The sequence below is a fragment of the Homarus americanus genome, unplaced genomic scaffold, assembly GCF_018991925.1.
Source record: "Homarus americanus isolate GMGI-L3 unplaced genomic scaffold, GMGI_Hamer_2.0 scaffold51859, whole genome shotgun sequence".
Lineage (NCBI taxonomy): Eukaryota > Metazoa > Arthropoda > Malacostraca > Decapoda > Nephropidae > Homarus > Homarus americanus.
The window spans coordinates 7940894-7947627 of NW_024711292.1; the positions used below are offsets into that span (position 1 = coordinate 7940894).

At 35.4% G+C, this 6734-nt stretch overlaps 1 protein-coding gene across 1 annotated transcript in view; it reads right to left on the bottom strand.

Moving 5' to 3' along the window:
- The window catches only part of LOC121876723 (multiple coagulation factor deficiency protein 2 homolog), a 100111-nt gene that overhangs the window by 76475 nt on the left and 16902 nt on the right, over nucleotides 1-6734 (bottom strand). The window lies entirely within an intron of this gene.

Sequence of the window (6734 nt, forward strand, 5' to 3'; positions counted from 1 at the left end):
TCTAAGTCCAAATAGCACACAGACTTTAACATATCCTCAACGACCTCACCACCCAGGACTCGAACCCTCGACCTTATGCGTGTGACCAGGGAACGCTACCAACCATGCCATAAGGACACTAAAAGCGACCCTAGACTTTGTTAATTTCTCACAAAGCCTGTTCATCGAGCTGATGGTGCCGTGAACCTCCCAATGAGGAATGCCCGTGCCACTTATGTGGTGGGAGTAGCATTTTACCGAATCCAGCTGGTATGAAACATGAGGTACCAAATATATTTCATTTTAGTCCATATAACACGCGAACTTGAACATATAATCAACGACCTCACCAGCCAAGACTCGAACCCTCGACCTTATGTGTGTGACCAGGGAACCTCCTCATTGGGAGGTTCACGGTGCCATCAGCTCGATGAACAGGCTTTGTGTGAAATATAACAAAGTCTAGGATTGCTTTTAGTGTCCTTGTGGCATGGTTTGTAGCATTCCCTGGTCACACACATAAGGTCAAGGGTTCGAGTCTTGGCTGGTGAGGTCGTTGATTATATATATATATATATATATATATATATATATATATATATATATATATATATATAGCTTTCACTGTGGGATTCTTTTTAGTGTGTATTATTTTTGTGTCTAACTGTATTGTAACTGATATTTTTGGAGTTACAGCGGCAGGGCTCAATTTCGGTAAATATCCATTGGTGCCTTTTGCCACTAGACTTGAGTATGGAATTATAGGGGTACTGAAATTGTTTTTTATCGATAATGGCTTCGATATTTTTTTATTGTACTCGCTCATAATATAGTTACCCACTAGAGGTCCAGATTTTTTAACATCTAAGTGTTGACTAAAACTCAAATATTGGTTGCTCAAGAATATACTGCAAGTAACTCAGTGGCAACCCGTAGCTTGCATCACTGAACGCTTGGGCAACTTTTTCAGTCTTCAAAGAATTTTTTTTTTTTAATTTTAGATATGACATTAATAGTGATTACAACAATGTCCATAACAATCTGTCTGGTATCTACAGTGGAAAATACTCTTCATATATATATTTATGATTCTGGCATCAATTATACTTATATGGAAATTTCCACAGCTAACGTATATATAAATGAGTTTTACAGTCACAGCAAAAAGACACATGCATTCACTAAGTTATTATTTAAGGTAAATTAGATTACTAGATAAATTTATAATATCTTGCCAAATATTATTTTAGTATGGAACAAACATCACGGCCAACACGTGACCGTCAACTTTTGTATTAAGATATTTAATATTAAGGTACTGTAATAAAATGGTAGCGATGGTATGGAAAAAGGCACTGAAGACTCGAGGAGGTGCCGGCCCTTCAGGTCTGGATGCAAACGGTTGGAGAGTCATCCTCAGTACTAACAAGTTTGGCCCCGTAGCAAGTGATCTTTGCACTGCCTTTGCCGTCCTTGCAAGAAAGTTGGCATCCTCTTGCTGCCAACACCTCCATGCTCTGACGGCCTGCCGCCTCATTCCCCTGGCTAATAATCCAGGATGTAGGCCTATAGGGGTGGGGGAAGTGCTGAGGCGGATCATCGAAAAAAAAAATAATAATTATATATATATATATATATATATATATTTTTCCCAGTCACGCACATAGATCGTGGGTTCGAGTCCTGGTGGGTGAGGTTGTTGATATATATATATATATATATATATATATATATATACCTATATATATATGTATATATATATATATATATATATATATATATATATATATATATATATATATATATATATATATATATATATATATATATATATATATATATATATATATATATATACTGTATATATTCATATATATACATTTTTTTTCTTTTTTTTGCGGGGATTAGCCAACCCGGGCACAGGTCACTGACCCCACATCGGGGCCTGGGGGGCGAAAATGTAATAATAATAATAATGATGATAATAATAATAATAATTAATAATAATAATTCATACTAAATAAAATTATAATATAAAATACAAAATTTAAAATAAAATAAAATAAAAATTATAAAAATAATAACAAAGAACCATAAAGAAATACAAAAATGAAAAAAATGAGAAACATTTTATGTATATTGTGTTGTCAATAGTAAGAGAAACAATTGAGACCATGCTATTGTGTGTAAATGAAGTAGAAGGTCTGAGCAGCAACCTGGGACCTGGTCACAATTTTCGTGTTGCCATCTGGCAGCAGGGTGTACCATTAGACAATACATTATGCTTCCAATATCTTCCCAGGCCGTAGTACCTCCCTGTTTGGTACCTGCCTACTACCTACTATATATATATATATATATATATATATATATATATATATATATATATATATATATATATATATATATATATATATATATATATATGAAGATGCACGTTGTATCATAATTAACCTCAACAGAATGACCACGATAGTGAATGAACCTGCTTCCATTGTTTTAACTACTGTAACTAATAAAAATAAGAACAGCTTTTAATTTAGCGAAACGACCAATAATATTTTTTAAAGATGGTTTACCCTCAGCATGAAACAACATGGTTATCTGATATGCTGTATACAGTAGTAGTACCGGGCTCCGGATTGTAATCGTGTCAGTGCTCTCACATGATGAAGACATTGGAAGTTGTAGTAAAACTGGGAGTGCGTAAGTCTTTGTGGATAGAAGGTAACTGGTGGGGGTTTCTTGGCGGGTCGAGTGAGCTGGGGTAAAGAGGAAGTATCTATGTAATTAGTAATTGAAATAGGAGCTCAACATTTTGGGCTCAATCAGGAAACTAATCTTCTCGAGTTTATTACATGGTGCTCATTTGATTGAGGTAAAATGATCAAGCTTTTGTTTTTACTATTATTTTCCGTTTTTAATGGCAAAATTCAATAAAGCAGCTTTAATGGCGGAATTTGGCATTTTAAATGGGTGTAGCAGCAGTAGCAAGGCACATCTTACGTACTTGGTCTCACCTGAATAAATTAATACTGTAGCATTTAATCATAAGCGTTTTCCTTTTATCATACATTAAACTTTTTAGCTCTGGCCCGTCCTGTTGTTTTGACTGCACTTGAAAGGCGGTGTAGCCCTTAAAAGTGAAGTCTTGGTAAAAATGAAGTGTTTGCCCAACATATCGTACGGCACTCCCGGCAGAAAGCTCTGAGATTCCGTGGTGAGCAGAGCTGGTGAGTGGTGACTGATAGTATTATATTCGACTTCCATGCCTTTGGATGTATAATAATTCAATTAATTAATTGAGTTGTTGAAAGCGAAAATGCAGCGAAGCCAGAAATATTATAAAATATAGATGATAAAGGGAAATAAATAAATACCAGTCCAGTGTATAAGTAGTTTAATAGGCTAGTAAACTCTAATAATACAATTTATTAGTTTAGTTTTTAAAATATAATATACTAGTAAAAATAAAAGTCCATCAGGTTTTTTGTGAAAGTAAAATAGTAAATTCGATGGTGTGCAGAACGAACCTGGTAGAGGTATGGTTATATTAGTGAGAAATTCTCTTATTTCTCTTGTAGACAATGTAAATTTCTTGAATGCTCATTTGTATGATAAAGCGGTATGGTGCGAGCTCATTATGAAAAGGAAAAATATACTAATTGGTGCTGAGTATAGGGCTCCTATTACAAGTTGTTTCCTTTCCTCGTGGATGCAGTGTTAAATCTCCTTGTTTTGTTCTATTAAGATACTATTCCTGTTATAAATATGTCTTCTCGTTGATGTTTGAACAATCCAAACGTATTCTGCTACATATGTGGGTGCTTTGTTGTGCATAAGCAACGACAAGAAATAATCGCATTCGTGAAAAATGCATATTTTGTCTACTTTGGAGTGAAAATAGGTGATTTAGATAAACCATGGGCGCCGCATAAAGTATGTTGCACTTGTGTTGAAGGTTTAAGACTGGAAATATGGGAAAAAAAAAGCTATGCCATTTGGAGTCCCTATTGTATGGCGGGAGCCTAAAAATTACTTTTATTTTTACTCGGTGAAGATAGAGGAGTATAATGCAAAAAAATTAAAATAAACAAGGAATCATTTATCCCAAGATTCCATCTGCCATGAGACCAGCGCCACATGGTCCTGAGGTTCTAGTCCCCATTCCGCAAGATTTGTTGCAGTCCGCGTCATACCGTGATTCATCGTCAGGTAACGGAAGTGATGTTTATCAGCCTGAAGATATTAGTGATGTACCGGAGGTGTTTACCCAGAGTGAACTTAACGATCTGGTTAGGGATTTGAATTTACCAAAGGAGTCTGCTAAACTTTGAGGATCTAGGTTGAAATCAAAGAAGTTATTGACCAAAGGGACATATTTTTCATGGTATAGGCAACGTGAACAAGAAATAGTTCTTTTTTGCCAGAGGAAGGCTCCTTGGTTTATTGTAATAATGTGTCTGCTTTAATGAACTATTTTGGCATTACCTATACAGCTACTGAATGGAGGTTGTCCATTGATTTTTCAAAAAACAAGTCTCAAAGGAGTTTTACTTCATAATGGAAATGCATTTTCATCAATTCCTATGGCTCACTCTTATTCATCTTAAGGAAACTTACGAAAATTTGCAGATACTTCTAGAGAAAGTTCATTATAAAGATCATGGTTGGTTGGTTGGTTTGTGGAGATTTCTAAGTCAATGCTTTTTTGCTTGTATCAACAGAGTGGATACACGAAAATGCCATGTTTTTTGTGCGAGTGGGACAGTAGAGCAAGACGTGAACATTGGGATACAAAACACTGGCCACCTAGACAGGCTCTTGTGCCAGACTCAAAAAATATGCTCCATGAACCATTGATTGACCCAAAGAAAGTGCTGTTGCCTCCTTTGCATATTAAATTAAGGTTAATGAAACAATTTGTGAAAGCCCTAGATAAGGAAAGTGATTGTTCCAGGTACAGTACATATGCAGGGAATTTCCATGTCACATATGAAAAAAATCTAAGCTGGCATTTTCGTGGGCCCTCAAATCCGAAAGTTAATGTTGGACCACCAATTTGAAGAATCGATGAACCAGTGTGAGAAAGAAGCATGGAATAGTTTCAAGAATGTTGTGTATAGTTTTTTAGGCAATAGAAAAGATCTAAACTATCAAAACATTGTTGAAGGTATATTGAATAACTATAAAAACATGGGTTGCAATATGAGTGTAAAAGTGCATTTCTTGCATTCCCATCTTGAGGTTTTTCCTGAAAATTTGGGTAGTTTAAGTGAAGAGCAAGGTGAAAGATTTCACCGGGACATTAAGGAAATGGAAAAGAGGTATCAATGAAGGTAAAAGGTGAACATGATTTTTTTTTTTGGGGGGGGGGCACCCCCCTACATCCTTGTGTAAGGTGAAGCGCAGAAGCGTTTCCAGCGCCCAACAGGGAAGCATGCTAAGTTCATGCTTGCCTTTATGTCTCATGAGTTAAGGGCGTCGAAGCCTGAAGAGTCAAGGGCGTAGAAGACTGAAAAGTAAGTGGTTTATGTCATCAAGTTATTGGAAGCTCCAACAACTCCCTGAATACGAATTCGAAACTTTCGACTTACAACAGGTACCTACTTTACTGCGAGGTGAACAGGGACTAATGGGGGCTAGGAGGTAAGTCCAAACAACTTCCACCGCCCGGGAATCTGTGAACATGATGGCAGACTACTGCTGGATGCTGAAGAGAGATTGTGCCAGTGAAAATATTGCCAGAAAATTGATAAAACCGAAAGTTTCACCCATACTAGAATCCAAATATTATGTTCATACATATTCATATACTGTATATCATTTTTGTTTACGGGTATTAGTCCACCCTGGCACAGGTCACTGACCCACATCAGGGCCTGGGGGCGAAAATATAATAATAATAATAATAATAATGATAATAATTCATAGTAAATAAAATGTATAATAAAAATATAAAAATTTAAATATAATAATAACTATAATAATAATAATAATAATAATAATAATAATAATAATAATAATAATAATAATAATAATAATAATACAGAAATACAAAAATGAAAAAATTATCAAAAGTGAGAAACAATATATGTATTTTGTGTTGTCAATAGTACGAGAAACAATTGAGAACCTGCAATTGTGTGTAAATGAGGCAGAAAGTCAGATCAGCAACCTTGGACTTGTTCACAATTTTTTTGATGCCATATGGCAGCTGAATCTACCATTAGACAATACATTATACTTCCAATATCTTCCCAGGCGGTAGTACTTCCCTGTTTGGTAGCTGCCTACTACCTATTATTAGGCAGGCACTTAGCCTTAATCACAATAATCTTTAGGTTTAGTTAACTTTAAAGCCTACTGAATTGTCTTATTTGTATTATCTTGTCATATTTGTATGTTGTACCTGTATATGTATAAGTTATATTATCTTGTCTTATTTGTAATAAAGTGTGACGGGCTAGAGCAAAACAAAGTTTATTTTTTAAATCCTTGATAAAAAACGAATCGGATCACGTCTCGGTTTTAAAACATTCAACTTTTCTTAAAATGCAGACCGGTGGAAAATCAATCATACACTTGGCCCATACATCATAAATAAGCATACCCACACCTTCCTTCCAGCCTGGTATATATGGGGTTCAAAATGTGAATAGGGAGATCTAAATGTTTCACCGAGTCCCTAGGGGTTTGTAAGATTGTACCATCATACGATATGTTTTCCCATGTTGAGATGGGGGCTTGTCTTT